Source organism: Anolis carolinensis, chromosome 2, assembly GCF_035594765.1.
Source record: "Anolis carolinensis isolate JA03-04 chromosome 2, rAnoCar3.1.pri, whole genome shotgun sequence".
NCBI lineage: Eukaryota > Metazoa > Chordata > Lepidosauria > Squamata > Dactyloidae > Anolis > Anolis carolinensis.
Window position 1 is genome coordinate 319,637,532 of NC_085842.1, and position 18,535 is coordinate 319,656,066.

At 41.4% G+C, this 18,535-nt stretch overlaps 1 protein-coding gene across 9 annotated transcripts in view; it reads left to right on the forward strand.

The window, feature by feature from the left end:
• Nucleotides 1-16,569, forward strand: part of celf4 (CUGBP Elav-like family member 4) — a 920,473-nt gene extending 903,904 nt beyond the window's left edge. For 8 of the 9 annotated variants that reach the window (XM_062974278.1, XM_062974282.1, XM_062974280.1 and 5 more), the window contains exon 13: nt 14,125-16,569. The gene's annotated coding sequence lies outside the window, so the exon portion shown is untranslated. Of the gene's footprint in view, nt 1-9,280; nt 9,369-14,124 lie in introns of all 9 variants that reach the window. The other variant, XR_010003933.1, reaches the window with a different exon arrangement.
• The last annotated feature ends 1,966 nt before the right edge of the window (nt 16,570-18,535 follow it).

The window sequence follows — 18,535 nt, forward strand, 5'->3', positions numbered from 1 at the left end:
CATGTTTTGGGTCATTATGGGATCATTAACACCAAAACGGGTCACTTCTAAAACAGCTGCAGCTCATACATTTTGGCATATTACCTTAATGTATATCCCACTAGGAGAGCCAGTGGGATGCCTGGTTTGAGCATTGGACTGTGACTCAAGGTTTGAATCCCTGCTCAGCCATGGAAACCCACTGACCTTGGGTAAGTTGCGCTGTTATCACCTCCAGAGAACGGCAATGGCTTTCTGAACAAATCTTGCCAGGAAACTATTGTAATAAGCCTACCTTTGGGTTGCCAGAAGTCAGGAACAACTAGGAAGGAGAGAACAACAAGGCAGAAAAAAAAAACCCCAGTATGATTCTAGGCTGCATCAATAGGATATAGTGTCTCGATCAAGGGAAGTCATAGTCCCATTCTATTCCACTTTGGTCACACTTCACCTGGAATACTATGTCCAGTTCTGGGCGCCATAATTCAAGAAGGGTATTGACAAGCTGGAATGTGTCCAGAGAAGAGCGACAAAAATGGTACAAGATCTGGAAACCAAGCTCTATGGGGAGCAGCATATGGAGTTGAGTATACTTGGGTTGATAATGGACATGATAGCCAGGTTTAAACATCTGAAAGGATTAAGATGGAGCAAACTTGTTTTTTGCTGCTCTAGAGGCTGAGATATGGAGCAATGGTTTCAAATTGCAGGAAAAAGATGACACCACATCATTAGGGAGAATTTCTTGATGGTCAGAGCTGTTTGGCAATGGAATCAGCTGCCTCGAAATCCAATGGAGTCATCTTCTTTGGTGGTTTTTAAACAAAGCTTGGGTGGTAATCTGCTTGGGCTATGTCCTGCATTGAAGAATGTGGTTGAACTGGATGGTCCATAGAGTCTCTTCCAATTCTACAAAGATTCTATTTAGTTCCTGTTTCCCAACATGATATAGCATAATAGACATAGACACACTTTGGGGAGAAATTCTCCAGACAGGGTAGAACTGCTGGAAGGAAGTCTTCTTTTTTGTTGCTACCCACTTCTAATATAGACTTCAGTACATGCTGAAGTGGGAGAAGGCAGCCTAACAGAGAGATAGTCATGAAGCAATTTCTGAATTGTTCAAGGTGCCATGTGTTGTCGAAGGCTTTCATGGCCGGGATCACAGGATTGTTGTATGTTTTCCGGGCTGTATGGCCATGTTCCAGAAGTATTCTCTCCTGACGTTTCACCCACATCTATGGCAGGCACCCTCAGAGGTTGTGAGACATGGAGAAACTAGGCAAGGAAGGTTAATATATATCTGTGGGAAGTCTAAGGTATGAGAAGAGTTCTTTGTCAGTTGGAATGTTGCGTGAATGTTGCAGTTAATCACTCTAATTAGCATTGGAAAGGTTCGTCTCTTGCCTGGGGGACATCCTTTGTTCAGAGTCATTAGTCATCCCTGGAGCTCCTCTGCCCTCAGAGTGTTGCTTCCCATCTACTGTTCTGATTTTTGAGTTTTTTAATACTGGTAGCCAGATTTTGTTCATTTTCATGGTTTCCTCCTTTCTGTTGAAGTTGTCCACATGCTTGTGGATTTCAATGGCTTCTCTGTGTCGTCTGACATGATAGTTGTTGGAGTGGTCCAGCATTTCTGTGTTCTCAAATAATATCCTGTGTCCAGGCTGGTTCATCAAGTGCTCTGCTGTGGCTGATTTCTCTGATTGAGTTAGTCTGCAGTGTCTTTCATGTTCTTTGATTCGTGTTTGGGTGCTGCATTTGGTGGTCCCTAATTAGACTTGTCCACATGCATGGTATCCGTGTTCAAGGTTCCTTTTTAAGTTTTCACATTTGGAACTGAACACAAATAGAGGTCCAGTGCAGGGGTTTTAAAAATTGCAATATGTTCCCAACCTCTGTCTCCTGTTAGCAGTCTAGCAGCTGCATATTCTGAACTAATGATGGTTTCTGGATGGTCTTCAAAGGAAGCTCAGGTAGAGCAAATAGCATTCATCCAACCTGGATACTTTCAAAGCATGGAAACAGAGACACGGTTTTCTCTATGTCTCTGAAGCCATACAATACTCCAAGATCAGTGATGGATCCCCAAATACACATCTGGGTAAAACCTTATCCAGATATTATTCAATGAGCCTTCTTTTGTGTTGCATGTTGGCTCTGAATTGGCTCCTTCATCATCACTAACTGTGTGCCAAAATGGGAAACTGAGAAAGTATTCGCCTGCAAGGACTGTGATGATATAGGTTTGGGAAAATATCTAGACCATGCTCTAGGACAGTAATGGCCAACCTGTGACACGCGTGTCAACACTGACACACCTAGCCATTTTTGCTGACACACTGCCACATGCAGATTGATTGGATGACTAATGTCTTTTGTGACCAAATTTGGTGTGATTTGGTCCAGTGGTTTTGTTGTTTACTCCATGGGAATTATGCACATTACATTTATATATATATATATATATATATATATATATATATATATATATATAATTCTATTATTACTATTATATTATTATTATATTATTCATTATTCATTATTACATTGAAACTACAACCGAGAGAAATCAGCGTGGAAACTGCAAGAGGTACCATAGATTGTTGTACGTGGAAATAATGGTAGTAAATAGTTTTTGATTTATTAAATACAGTTATATATTACAATTATATATTTTTGTTATTTAAACTATATATATTGTGAAATTATGGTTTTTTTCTCGAAGTGACACACCACCCAAGTCATGCTAGGTTTTTTGGTGAATTTTGACACACCAAGTGCAGAAGGTTGCCCATCATTGCTCTAGGAGGACTATTCACATTTCTTTGACTACTCCAGAATTCAGTGATGTACAGCTGAATTCATGCATTGGGAAAGCATTAAAGAGTTAAAATGTTTTTAATTAAAAGACACTTCTCTAAGAACCTTTAGGTCCACCAGTGTGAATCTATGGTCAACTTCTCCCAGGTAGTACCCACAGAATTGCACTGGAGAACCTCCAAATGCCTACAGAAATTTTCCCAAGGCCCCTTCAACACAGCCATTTAAAATCCAGATTATCTGCTTTGAACTGGATTTTATGGCAGTGTAGACTCATGTAATCCAGTTCAAAGCAGATAATGTGGATCATCACCTTGATAATCTGGATTATATGGCTGTGTAGAAGGGTCTTAGGTCTTCCAGTATGACCCTGTCGTCAGCTTACTTGGCCATAGAGTCATGTTTGAAGACCTAGAGATGTCTAAAGTGAACATATTAATCAAACCCATGAATAATTAAACCTGCACAAGTTAAACCCACAGTTTTGGAAAGCCCATTGCGTTTTTTGGGTGATTGCTTTCCCTTGAGCAGGAACAAAATAACACAATTTTAACCGTGAATTAGATCTATATTTTCTGTAAAAGTTGCTTTCCCTGAATGTACGTAAACCCAAGTGCCTGGATTTCTCCTCCGTCCTGATTACCATTCTCTGTGAAATCTCCAGGCTTAGAACTTGATATACAGCCTGCATCCACAGATTACATATTTTTAATTGAGCACATTGAAAATAGGATATAGATACTTATATCTGTGCTCATTCCCCAGCAAATAAATTCGGGGACATTAAAGTTGGTGTCGTTGGGCCCCGTTTAATCCTCTGAGATGTGCTCAGATTTTATTTCTAGCACACAAAACCCGGCGTCACTGCTGCCATTATTGAGTTTCAGGAACATCGTGCAAGCCGGGGCTTTGGATTTTTTTTAAACAAGCGTAAGAAAGAAATTAATAAAAGTTTAATAATTAATAGGTCTATGAAAGCTTATTGAGTGATCTCAGGCTTCAATCAATCTTAAACATATGGGGACACCAATTTTCACCTTACTCTTCCTAGCTGGAGGTGTATCCTAGTTTTAGTGCAATTAAAAATGAGTCAAGAAATATTTTTAGCTAATTGCGCTGTACACCTTGAAGGTAATTTGGAGCTGCAGGCAAATAATAATAATAAAATATCCCACCTGCTAATTGAGTGTTGAGAGATTAGAGTTAGCTTGTTTCCGCAAAGCCAGGCTTGGCTGTGAGCTACGGGGGATGATCTTGGTTTGCAGAAGACCTTGGTTGAGGAGGGAGAAAAGAGGCAATTGAAGGAAGGCCTGAACCCACAAAAAAGGGTGCCAGCGCATGGCCCGCTGAGCATTCGGGAATGCATTGCAATGGTGGTTTGAGACTTTAATGATAATACATCCTTAAGCCTTCTGGGTAGAACTTTCTCCAATACCACAATGCAGTATGAAACTGCCAAAAGGAAAGCTCAATCCCATGGAAATATTAAATCTTGAACACTTTCAAATCTTATTATGAATAGTGCAATGTGACATGAATATATAGAATTACGAGGGTTGAATGAAAAGTAATGCCTCCAGCTTCGTAACTCCTCAACAGATGGCAGTCCTGGTCTGTGGCAGGTCCTGGCTTGTTCAGTAGACTCTCCTCTACAGTTCCATTTGGCGGGAAGCCTTGGCATTGAATGGTTGTGTTGTTAAAGTGTGAAGTATGGAACCCTGCGCAGACGGGGAAGCCTTAGCATTGAACGGTTGTGTTGTGAAAGTGGGAAGTATGGAACCCTGCGCAGACGGGGAAGCCTTAGCATTGAACGGTTGTGTTGTGAAAGTGCGAAGTATGGAACCCTGCGCAGACGGGGAAGCCTTAGCATTGAACGGTTGTGTTGTTAAAGTGCGAAGTATGGAACCCTGCGCAGACGCGGAAGCCTTAGCATTGAACGGTTGTGTTGTGAAAGTGCGAAGTATGGAACCCTGCTCAGACGGGGAAGCCTTAGCATTGAACGGTTGTGTTGTGAAAGTGCGAAGTATGGAACCCTGCGCAGACGGGGAAGCCTTAGCATTGAACGGTTGTGTTGTGAAAGTGCGAAGTATGGAACCCTGCGCAGACGGGGAAGCCTTAGCATTGAACGGTTGTGTTGTGAAAATGCGAAGTATGGAACCCTGTGCAGACGGGGAAGCCTTAGCATTGAACGGTTATGTTGTTAAAGTGCGAAGTATGGAACCCTGCGCAGACGGGGAAGCCTTAGCATTGAACGGTTGTATATTTACAATGTAAATATTTATTTATTTATTTATTTATTTACAGCATTTATATTCCGCTTCAGGGCGGATCACATTACACATATAGGCAAACATTCAATACCTTTTAACATAGAACAAAGACAGACAAACATAGGCTCCGAGCGGGCCTCGAACTCATAACCTCCTGGTCAGAGTGATTCATTGCAGTGATTCATTGTAGCTGCTCTCCAGCCTGCGCCACAGCCCGAGCCCATTATGTGTGTTTTTGTTTAGCTGGTTCATGAATATTCCCACTTACCTTCTATATCACCCCGTGCATCAAAAATGTGGTCTCTGCTCCATAAGCATTTATGCAGCACTTACACAACACTTATGCAATATATTAGTTAGCTATGAGAACCTACAGTCCTGGTATTTTTACTAAACCAGGCTAACATCCTTTTTGATGATTTTCCTACATGGATATGATCCTAATAGAGGAAACTGTCTTATGTGAAGCACCCTTAATGTTTAAAAACACTTATTTTTCTGCAGTTACAGTTATTTTATAGAAACAGGAAATACATGATTCAGTTCTTGAACTGGGAACTTATGACTTAGAACAGAAGAAATATGAAACTCTCTTTTTCATCCTTAACATAATTATATCATACTTGTGATGGTTGGTCATGGTCGGAGGTCAGGGGAAGAAGAACATTTAAGATCACCACAAGGTTGTTGTTTTAATGGATTTTTTTTTCTGTGTCAGGAGCAACCAGAGTTGCTTCTGGAGTGAGAGAATTGACCGTCTGCAAGGACGCCCGGATGATTTTTGATGTTTTACCATCCTTGTGGGAGGCTTCTCTCATGTCCCCGCATGGAGCTGGAGCTGATAGAGGGAGCTCATCCACGCTCTCCCCAGGTGGGATTCGAACCTGGCAGCTTTCAGGTCAACAACCCAACCTTCAAGTCACAACGCTTTTATCCCCTAGGCCACCGGAGGCTGTTTTAATGGATGAAAATAGATACAGTACTTAAAACATGTAGTAGCTTAAATAACCGGTCCTAGAGGCATCGTTGTCTTGTCTGATGTTGGAAGTTAAGCATGGTCAGCGCCAGTTTGTACTTGTATTGGAACCCACCAAGGAATAACAGATGCGGGAGGCTATATTTCAGAGGAAGGAACTGCTAAAACCACCTCTGACTAGTATTCATTGCCAAAGAAAACCCTATGAAGTTCATTGGAGCCAACATAGATTGACAAATAGCTTCAAGGCACAGATACATATCCTTACATCATCTTGATCGACACTTCTATGATGTAGTGAATCTTCTCTCTTACTTTACAAGTAAAATAACTTTTTAGAGTATTGATACATGCTGAATTATCTTCTGGTCTACATAAATTCAGACTATGACAGATGATCACTGAGAAAATGAACTTGATGGAATGGGTTGTCAAAATGTGCTTCCCATAATTAAAGCAGGCCTGCACAATGTATGGCCCGCAGGCCGAATGCAACCCACAAAGGGTTTGCCTGACCAGGAAAGCAGGCATGAAAAGGGCCAATCCAAGCCCTTCACCAACCTTGAGCAGTCGGCAGAAGTGTTTATATATTGGCCCTTTACAACTGTCAAGTTGTGCGAGGTTGGTGAAAGGAATCCATAAGTACAGTATGATCCCCATATTCACAGGACCTGTACTCACAGTTTCACTTATCCATGTCCAAGAAAATATCTCCTGACATCTCTTGGTCTTCCAGCATGACTCTGTGATACATTTGAACCAAATTATTTCATATCAATAGGATTTGCTATAATCCACAGTTTTGCATCTCCATGCAAAATCCAAGAATATATTTTCTGCAGATGATGGGGCCGTACTGTATTAAGTTCCTGTTGGATGTTTTTTATTATTGGTTTTGGGTTTTGAGATTTATGCATCCTTGAAAACCATGGGATAACATGAAGACCATTCATATGACCAGCTAACCTAGACCTGTACTGATATACCCTATAGAAATGGGGGCAAGAATGTAGAGAGCATCCTGCCCAAATGTGTCCAAAGCCAGTGGTGAGAAGGACATGACAACAGATAGAGAAGAGTACCTAAGGAGGAACAATGTTCTATGTTTGAAGGACCTTTCTGAAACAATGCTGCATTGACCTTATCTCCAATCCAACAGTAAGATTCCTAAGAAGGATTTTAAGAGGTTTTGCAAATCTCCCACATATTATAGGCAGGCCTATTTCATTCCATTGTGAGCCTGAATCATAGACCTACAGAATCAGTTGTTGAATGGTGAGTCAAAATGCGGGTCATAGATTTAACTGGACTACTCCATCTATGATGAACTATAGGATCCAAGCCATATCTTTTCCTTTTTGTCTGAAAATGGCTGGGAAAGGTTTGTTTTAAAACCGTAGAGGGATGGTTTGCAGCCAGTACATTTTCCAGTTCTATTGATAAAAGACATATCAGGTCTAAGCTCCATCTGAGGCTCTTTCTAAAAATGATGGGCAGTAGAGTTGTGCACTAAATTCATTTCTTTCGTGTCTTTCGTTTCTTCGGGAGCACAGACCAGGAAGGCCCCTCACCGTACGAAAATATGCTTGACACAAAAGCAGGCAGACGTGGGTCCTGGCTTCTGGCCTGCTTTTCGGCATAACAGAGTAATAGGCACTCGGCTGCAGGCACTGACAGGCACGGACGCTTTCTGGGCCTGCACGCCACACATGCACTCTCTTTCCAAGGAGTGTAAGTGTGTGGTGTGCAGGAGCACCTGTGCCCACCAATGCCTACAGCTGAATTCCTCTTACTCTAGAGTAGAAACAGCAGCTAAGAAGAAACCTCCTTAATGTGTGAACTGGGAAAGGGGGCCTAGGTGGGAAGCCCCCCCTCCTGCCATAATGTGTGGATAGAAAACGTATCTTTCAGCACAGAAGAGCAAAAACAGATATCTGCCCTTCCGATTTTGGGAGGCTCCCAAAAATGGATCGGGGGCCAAACTGAAAGCCGGGGCACAAAATGGGTCAAGGTTTCCCTAATGGGCAGTTGCTCAACGCCCATATTTAAATAGAAATATTGCATCCAGTTCAGCCTTCCAAACCTGAAAGTGGCTGGGAAAGGTTTGTTTTGAACCCCAAAGGGATGGTTTGCAGCCAGTACATTTTCCAGTTCTATTGATGAAAGACATATCAGGTCTAAGCTCCATCCGAGGCTCTTTCTAAAAATGATGGGCATTAGAGTTGTGCACAAAATTCGTTTCTTTCGTGTCTTTCGTTTCTTCGGGAGCACAGAACAGGAAGGCCCTTGCCCGTACGAAAATATCCTCGACACAAAAGCAGGCAGGAGTGGGTCCTGGCTCCTGGCCTGCTTTTTGGCATGACAGAATAAGAGGCGCTCGGCTGCAGGCACTGACAGGGATGGACGCTTTCTGGGACTGCATGCCACACATGCACTCTCTTTCCAAGGAGCAAGTGTGTGTGGTGTGCAGGAGCACCCGTGCCTGCCAGTGCCTACAGCCAAATTCCTCTTACTCTAGAGTAGAACAGCAACTAAGAAGAAACTTCCTTAAAGTGTGAGCTGGGAAGGGGACCCTAGGTGGGACCTAGGTGGGATCGGGGGCCCCACTGAAAGCCGGGGCACAAAACGGGTCAATGTTTCCCTAATGGGCAGTTGCATTTGGGGCTCAACACCCATTTTTAAATAGAAATATCACATCCAATTCAGCTTTCCAAACCTGAAAGTGGCTGGGAAAGGTTTGCTTTGAACCCCAAAGGGATGGTTTGCAGCCAGTATATTTTCCAGACATCGCAAACCAATTTACCGGTGGTCTGCTGGTCATCCATCCAACGCATGCTTCTATCAGCTGCCACGACATATTGTTCTGTTAATGGTCACTGTTTATTATGTGTCCACATGAACTGTGTGTATATGTCGCTGTCTCTTTGCTAGGCTTCCTCCATTCCTTTGTTGTTGTTGTTATTGTTATTATTATTATTATTACCATTTTTGCTTCCTGTTTTCTTTTTGTTTCCTCCTTGTCCATTAGAGCTTTTTGGAAACGATGCTGTGTCTTGGTGCCTCCTTCTTTATTTTCTTAATTTCTTTTTTTTTTTCCCCAATATTATTTTTACTTTGTTTTGTTTGTCTTCCTTCCTTCCTTTTTTTGACAATCCAAACTATATATAAATATATATATAAAAAATCTTTTCTTCTTTTGTCATTCAATCAAATTCCAACCAAACCAACCAAGAGCCAGTCAAATCCACCACAGTCTCGGGCTGAGCTAGGAAAAAAGTTCACGTAATGACAGGAAAGTGGAGAATACAGTTCCCCAGTCCGTAAGTTCAAAATCAACTCGAAGTTGACATGGTGGCGCCATGTAACAAAGCTACGGATTGGTTGCATGACATAACCGTCAAGTTTTGTGGAGGTGCCGTGATTGAAGCATTTTTTTCTTGGATGTTGTATCAGTTGATGATTGGCCAGTCATGATCACATGTGCCTTTCTTGACTTTTGTGCTGCCACGGTTTTTTATTGCTGTGCTCATTATTATTATTTTTCAACTCTTCTTCTTCTTCTTCTTCTTCTTCTTTTAATTATTATTTGTTCGTTTCCTTTAGTGCTTGCCGTGGTTTCTTTGTTGTTTAAGTTCTTGTTCAGCAGTTTGATGCTTCTTAAGATCTCACATGGAAGCAGGGAGAAAACATGAATTCCTAATACTTTTAGGAAGGAACAAAAAAAGATGGGGATTTTATAAATGTATGAAGCATTTCCAGCCAAAACTAAAAATAAATAAATAATTATAACCAGGAACAATGTGTAATTGATATTTTTTTTACACTCAAAAAATCTTGTGTTTTTAAATGGATAATTGGGGGCCTTTTTCAATTGATTTTTCATCCTTCCTTCCTTCCTTCAATGATTTCTAGTCTCTCCCAAAAATTCAGAGTTAATGACAATTTGTTGTCAAAGGCTTTCATGGCCGGAATCACTGGGTTGCTGTGAGTTTTCCAGGCTGTATGGCCATGTTCCAGAAGCATTCTCTTCTGTCGTTTTGTCCACATCTATGGCAGGTGTCCCCAGAGGTTGTGAGGTTTGTTGAAAACTAGGCAGGTGAGGTTTATATATCTGTGTAAGGTCCAGGGTGGGAGAAAGAACTCTTGTCTGTTGGAGGCAAGAGTGAATGTTGCAATTGGCCACCTTGATTAGCATTGAATGGCCTTGCAGGTTCAAAGCTTGGCTACTTCCTGCCTGGAGGAAGGAACCACCATGACAGACTACACAGATAAGCCATTGAAATCCACAAGCACATGGACAATGTCAACAAAAAGGAGGATGCCATGAAAATGAATAAAATCTGGCTCCCAGTATTAAAAAAAAAACTTCAAAATCAGGACAGTAAATAAAGAACAACTCAAAAAACAGGGGAATTCTAGACAAGAAACAATCAGGGCCAGCTAACACCTTCCAACAAAGGATGCCTCCAGGCAAGAAGCAGTCAGATTTTGAAGCTGCGAGGCCATTCAATGCTAATCAAAGTGGCCAGTTCCCACATTGCCACCTGCCTCAAACAGACAAGAGTTCTTTCTTCCACCCTGAACATTATTCCACAAATATAAACCCCACTTGCCTAGTTTCAAACAGACCTCCCAACCTCTGAGGATGCCTGCCATAGATGTGGGCAAAACATCAGGAGATAATGCTTCTGGAACATGACCATGCAGCCTGGAAAGCTCACAGGAACCCAGTGATTCTGGCCGTGAAAGACTTCGACGACACATGAATGACAGTTGTTTTACAGAAAGAAAACATCTATATTCCAAAGCAAGCTAGGAAGCAAAAAAACCTCCAGCTTATCAGAATCCCTAATTTTAAGGTTTTGTAGCACAAGAGCTCTTAAGCCCATTGTTTTTTGGGGGGAGGGAGCCTGTTCTTTTAAGGAGACAAATCTTGATCTGAAAAGAAAGTGGCATTTTAATTTTTGGTCTTTTTTTATTTGGTTACAACTGAAAAAGGGTCCTGGGTACGTGTTTTTCCTTTTCCTTTTTTTAATTTCCTCTTCGATTCTTATTATTTTTGGTGTTGTAATTGTTGAGACCGCTGTGTACGGTTTGCTGTTTGTTCAATCAACAGTGTGGAAAACCTGCCAGCATGGTTTGATATAACGCATGACACCTTTCTCCACCGGAGGGGAGCTGTGGCGGGTTTCTAAGTTTCTTGATGTAATAAATCACCCAGTGTATAAGACGAGAAACCTGCTTGCTAGCAAGAGATAAGAGCTAATCCGCAATGATTAAGCATCCTCCTTAAATGTCAAGTTTAGTTGGATCATGATTAAAGAAAAATTTAAGAAATGTTAGCTTTACATTTTTATGTTTATTATTGCAGGGAGAGGGAGGGAGGGAAGGAGAAGGAGGAGAGGGGAAGTTTCTTCCAAGCCATTTTATTTTCCAGTCCGCCTGTTCAAAGTGTGGCTTTCTCCCATTTGCAAAAGAAAAATGCTTCATTGGCAGGTAGCAAAGCGTGAAAGCTTGCCAAAACCTGGAGACAGCTACTGGGCTTTTAATCGTTGGGTAGAAAAGGGAATTTCATCCTGAGTTGCTTGGTACCTGGTTTGTGTAGCAAGCAACACCTGGTGAGATTCACTTTGCTATGCAATCTCTCCATTGTTTAATACTGCAGTATTAATTTCCCCCAACAATTAATGTGGAAAAGCCTAGGGCCTATCTACATGGCCACATACCCCAAAATGACCTCATACCCCGATTTGGGCCATGTGATAACATTCTTTATTAATATTCCACTCTATCTCCCCGAGGGGACTCAGGGTGGATTACAGAACACATAGACAGTAAACATTCAATGCCATTATACAATTAACAAGGAAAGACAATACATAAACAGAGGTAAAGGCTTTCCCCATCTTTTCCATTTCCGGCATCTGGAGGCTGTGCTCAACTCAGACCACAAGGGGGTGCTGTCATTTTATCTTCCATGCTGAGGAGCTTTGTCATCCTTAGACATCCTCCAGATCGAATCGCTGGCATGTCCTTATGGGCATCTTTTATTGCCTTCCCGCTTAAAGCAGTACCTATTTACGAGTATCTATTCACATATTTGTTTTCGATCTGCTAGGTGGGCAGGGAGCTGGGGCTGATGGCGGGTGCTCAACCTGACCCAGGCTTGAACTGCCAACCTTTAGATCAGCAGGATTTTCTGCAGCTAAACAATTTAACCTGCTGTGCTAAGCCCAGCCCCAGTATCCTGAATTGGGCCAGAAATCAATCCTTGCCATCAAGACAACGTGTTGTCGAAGGCTTTCATGGCCGGGATCACAGGGTTGTTGTATGTATTCTGGGCTGTATGGTCATGTTCCAGAAGTATTCTCTCCTGACATTTTGCCCACATCTATGGCAGGCATCCTCAGAGGTTGTGAGGCATGCCTGCCATAGATGTGGGCGAAACGTCAGGAGAGAATGCTTCTGGAACATGGCCATACAGCCCGTAATACATACAACAACCCCATCAAGACAACATTCAGGGACATCTGTTCCCTAGCACAGGGTAAAAGTAGTTAACTGAATTTTACCCTATGTAAACTCTGCCCCATAAGGCTGTGGACACATCTACACTGACCACGTAATGGTGAAAGGACCCTCGATCAGCAACTTGGCAGCCAGACCCAGCATGGAGCTGATCTGGGGTAATGCAAGACAAGGCCACCAGAACACGTCCCTCACTCACATTAATAAGAAGATACTTCAAATTCTGGCGTAGAATTAAGCATATCCCCCAACGTTTAGGCTATGTAAATAGTTAGACAGGTTCTAAGACAGAACATGCCTCAACTGTTTACACTTATAGTCCTCTTCTATTCTCCATGTCGCAGTGGTCACACAATGGTCACGAGCCGCAACATGGGTTCTGTTAGTCAGGCATTGCCTACAGTAATACTGACTGGGACAATGAGGTGATCAAGGAAGGGAGCTGGGAGAGGAACTGGCAATTCCTGCTCTCCCTTCTTGTCACTTCATCACCTGTCCAATATCACTGCAAACAATGGTCGACTAGTAGGACTCATGTTGTGGCTGAAGACCACCATGTCATAGAGAATGGGAGGGAACGGTAAGGGTGGCCACACAGCAGGGCCAACCCACATTCAGGACTCTACGTCGGATTGGCCCTTGGATATTGGGTCTGTGTAGATCTGCTCTGACTTTCTATATCAGGCATGGACCTACCGGCTGTTAGGAATTGTGGGAATTGGAGTCCAAATCACCTGGAGGGCCCAAGTTTGTCCATGCCTGTTCTATAGTGACAGTCTTGTTTCTTTGCTAGTAGAAAAAAAATACAGTTGGTCCTCAATATTAAGATTCTATATCCACGGATTCAACTATTCCAGTGGTTGCCAACCTTTGGGCCTCCAGGTGTTTTGGACTTCAGCTCCCACACTTCCTAACAGCTGGTAAGCTGGCTAGGATTTCTGGGAGTTGAAGTGCAAAACACCTGGAGGTCCAAAGGTTGGGAACCACTGAACTATTCATAGCTTGAAATCCAAAAAGCCACTGAATAAAAGGGGCACCATTTTACTTTGCCCTTGCAAAAAATAAAACTTGAGCATGCATGGATTTTGGTGTCCATGAGGGTTCCTGAAACCAAACCCTAGTGGCTACCAAGAGTCCACTGTATTTCAGATTTTATTACTATCATGTGTTCTTTGTAGTCAGGCTGTTAGCACATTGAAAAATATAAGGGAATATCATCTCATACATGGGAGATGGATCATTTCCGTTTTATTTTAAGAGTTCTCAAGAACTTCAAGGGTTTGATCCCAAACCCATTAACCAAATTTGTATGTAGTTTCCTCAATGGGAGCAATATTGTCTTGGAAACAGGTGTTCTCCTACATTTACCTCTTGATCCCTTTGTATTTCCTTTCCTTTTTATAAAAAACGTACACTCTCTTAATCTTCTTTCCTCTTGTCAACTTTCTCTTTCATTCTTCCTTTTGGTTTGTTTTTCTAAATCTGTTTCGTTTAGGTTGCATGAGTTGACTTTATAATGATTCTTCCTTGTCTTTTTTTCTTTTTTAGGGCATCAGCTGAATGGGCCACCTTTAGAGAAATATATATATATATATTAAATAAATATATATAGGAACGAGAACTGTTGGATTACACCTTTAACATATCAGCAAATTATCAGTCGAGCTGAAAAAAAACTTCAGACTTACTCTCTTTCTGATTGTTCAGACTGTCAACATTTTTCTCCAAGAAAAGTCACATCGGCTGAGACTTCGAAGGATACCCGCTTGAGAAAACAGAACAAAACGAAACCCATAACAACAAAACAAAGAAACAAGCAAACAAGCAAACAAACAAAACGATTGTGAGAGGAAGCAGATCGACTAGGATTTCTGCAAAGAAATGGATGTCACCACAGCGGCTTTTCTTCCAAACAGGAAATGCAAACCTTGATACTGACAAAGGAGTGCCTGTTTGCCACCTGGGATGCGGTTGCTGTGGATACCCCATGGTACCCATCACTCAAGCATCTTTATCTGTCATTCCTTAGCTATATAGGGACCAAAGGACATAACTTTTTATCGCAGACTTGTAGCTGTATGTAAATTAAAGAAGTTCTTTCCTTTTTTTTCTCTGAGCTGTTCCTATAACAGTTTTCGAGAGAGCAATTATATGAAATATGTAAAAACTGAAAAAAAATATGCTTAAACGCTTTTAAACAAAAAACGGCAAGATAATAGTTCTTTGATACTTGGGGCGGATCTTTGGTTATACCTTAATTAGAGTCTATGAAACTTTCATATGGTTTTCTGTATAATATGTACGGATGATGGAGTGGTTCAAAGGGACAGGTTGAGGTGGTTTCGCTGCGGAAAATGGCGAAAAAGGCAAGTAAATAAAACTGAACTGGGAAAGGTGGAAATGAAAGGTAGACAAGAAACAGAAAGGGAAAAAAAAGAAAACAGGTTTGTAAATGCTTCTGACTCCCCATAAACTCTCTCCCATAAAATCCTAATAGTTGTACAGAATTTAAAAGAAGAAAAAAAAGTAAGAAAAAAGTTTTAAAATACCTATATAATAGGGAAGAAGGGATTAGATGACATTAAAAAAGCAAAAAAAGCAAAAAAATATACATAGACGTTAGCATTCATGCTACAAAAACAAAGATGTTGTAGAACTGTAACTTTTGTAGAGTTTAGATTGAAATCCGTTTCCTGCTCTCAGCCAACCGCTGTTGGAAGCTGTGTCTTATTTTGGGGGAGGGGGGTTCGGGGCGGGATCGGGGTGGGACGGGTTGGGGAAGGCCACGAAGACGGCGGCTTAACTCGGCAGCTTTTTTAACCGCAAGCATTCCAGCTAATAATCAATAAATAAACGAATTACGCAAACAAGAAACAACTTCTCCATTTCGTGTAGACCGGCGACGCTGACACGGGAAACACCTAATGGCTGTCTTCTTACAAACCCCCCAAAAGTGAGGTCAACCTTGATGAAACAGAAAGTGAAAACTAGAGGGTGGGAGGGGAAGAAAAGGGGGGGATTGAAAAAGGGAAAACCACAGCTAAGACGCTTTCATCTTTCCATAAACTTGTCGTCCGAGACTTTTCCCATCATCTTTGGCTTCCGTAGCTTCCATATTTTGCTCTAGGATCCTTCAGGACAAAAGCGGGGTGGGGTGGGAGCAGGGTTTAGCCTAGAACCTTAATCTTAAAAAAAAAAGAAGACGAAGAAAAGAAAAGAAAAAAACGTGTAAAAAAATTAAAAACAAGCAAACAAAAAAAAGAAAAAAATAATGACAAAAATGCAATCTCTTTGAAGAATTTCTGAAACTGTTTACAAGGAATTTTGAAAAACAGGGGGATGTTTAAAAAAATAATAAAAGATGCTGGCTCTGTTTTTCTGTAAATAAATTTGCATATTTTGTAGGACTTTTAATTGTAATGATAGAGAAAAAAATCAAGGAAAAACTATTTAAGGAAAGCACGATATTTATCTTTGGTAAATGACTTTAGAGCAGTTGAAAAAAGTTGCTTTAAAATCTGAATCAGAAAAAAATAGAAACAATGAATTATTTAAGAACACATATATTTTAAAGTATATCATATTTATTATAATTTATTTCCACGGTGTTAAGACTTGATTTCTAAGGGTGTGTTTTCCCTCCTTATTCCATTTTCTTGGATGAGAAAAAGAAATAACATTTCAGATCAATGCTTTGTCTTTTGGTTAGTTTTGAGATTCTTTCTTTCTTTTTATGAAAAAAGTTACATTTTTTTCTCCCTGTTGGGCCTGTTTTAAAGTCCTTATGCTGGCTCAACAGCCCCTGGCCTTCTTTGGTTGTTTAGCTGGGATAAAGACAGCCGAAATGAGGCCGTATCTAGGTGTATAAATACCGTCGCAGTTCCAGACAACTGCTCTCTGATTCTCAATTCCCTAAAACTCCTTGTAATCTTCTGTAATTATTGAATGACGCTTACCAGCTTAGCCCTAAATAAAGCACAGTTTAAAAAAAGAGGTATGCTTTACTTCTCAATCATTTTTCCCTCCCTTAATGTGTTTGCTTTGAGAACCAAATGAATCTCTTTCAACTCTTTCATTAATATACATTGTTTGAGTATCAGCGCAAATCCCTTTGTTATATAAAACATCTCTCATTGGACTGAATTAATAGCCCCGTTTCATTGAATGTCTCCTTGGTATTCCGTAGCGATTTACCTTAAACCTAGTAGGTGAGGAGATCAAAAAAGGTACATACAAATTAGAGACGCGGCATTCTCCCAACTCAAGTTGCCTGTTTGATTTCTGATTTAGTGGGTTTTTTCATGCTGATAAGGAAGGAGGCCAAAGCTTGTGACATTGCTTTAGAAGATATTCATGGCTGTGGATGAAACTCTCTAGACCAGGCATGGGCAAACTTGGGCTCTCCAGGTGTTTTGGACTCCAACTCCCACAATTCCTAACAACTGCACACCCCTTCCTTTTCTCCTTCAGCTGCTTAAGCTGTTAGGAATTGAGGCTCTGAAGCTGTTAGGAATTATGGGAGTTGGAGTCCAAAACACCTGGAGGGCCCAAGTTTGCCCATGCCTGCTCTAGAAGGACCTCATAAACATCATGCCTTTCCTTAGAACTCTTATAATATAACTGACACTACTTAGAAGTAATTCCTTTCCTAGTTTTCCATAACTTTCCAGTACAACCAGCATAAAAGTATGGAAAGGTCTATGATGGTGATCCCCAAACTCTGGTTCTCCAGGTATTTGGACCTCCAGGTCTCTGCTGCTTTGGCCAACGAGAAAAGATTGAAAACTAAAACATCTGGAGGACCAGAGTTTGGGAAGCAGTGGTCTATAGCTTGACTGGGAGTAAGGTTTCATCTACATTAGGGGTGTGTAGTCGAAGGCTTTCAGACCATGAATACTTCTGGAACATGGCCATACAGCCCAGAATACATACAACAATCCTACATTAGGGATGTCAAACTCCTTTTCAACAAGGGCCACATCAGCCTTATGGTTGCCTTCAAAGGACTGTTGAATCCATGGACAGATAATCCATGGATAAAGAGGGCCAACTATAATTTTAACATAGTAGTTGGTGTTCTTTGGTTTTTACCAAATGTGGATCCTTTGATGTTATTGAACAGCAACTCCCATCCCTTATGATTATACGCCATGCAGACTGGGGATAATGGGAGTTGCCACTCAACAGCACTTTTGGCTCTAAAGTTGTGGAAAGGTTAAAGGACATTGTAAAGTCAGGCATCTCATCCACAAGCCTTGTATCTGAATTCAAAACCCACTTATCCTGGCAAAATAGAGCAAACTACAAATGTCCAGATGTTACCATATCGCAACATGATGCCTAATGATGAGGAATACAGGAATTGTAGTCCATCATTTGGAGGAGGACTATATTAAATGACATGGCAGACTGGATTTGGCCTGTGCGCCTTGACTTTGACACATGTGACCAACAGGTTCTTATTTATCCAAGACCACTTCCTTCAGGCGTAGCCATACACACCATCTACAACTCATAATGGCAACTGTTGGGTGGAATTCAGATGTTCCAGCCAAGCTATGATGGCTTTGGCCCAAATGAACCGTCACCTTTCATCCATATCACAGCATGATCCCATTTCTTCTTTTTGGTTGCATGCTCCCTTTTGCTGATTTCAGCACAAGATCTCTATGATGGCCAGGAGCTCTCACAACAGGAATGGTGGAGACACAAGCCTGATTTGTCCCCTTTTCCTCACACTTATGAGTGCTGGGAAAAGGAGACGGTGGTGGTGGTCTATGTGGGTAGTTGACCTGTCCAAATTGGCCCTGGTCCTGTTGGCCACACTGCACCAAAATTTAACCTAGTTGTTAAATATTCCCCAACTTTTCTTAACATGGCATTAAAGTGCCTTCACTCAGTTTATCTTATAATAAGTAACGGGTTGAAGAACATTGTGTGGATGGCCAGGAGTCACTTT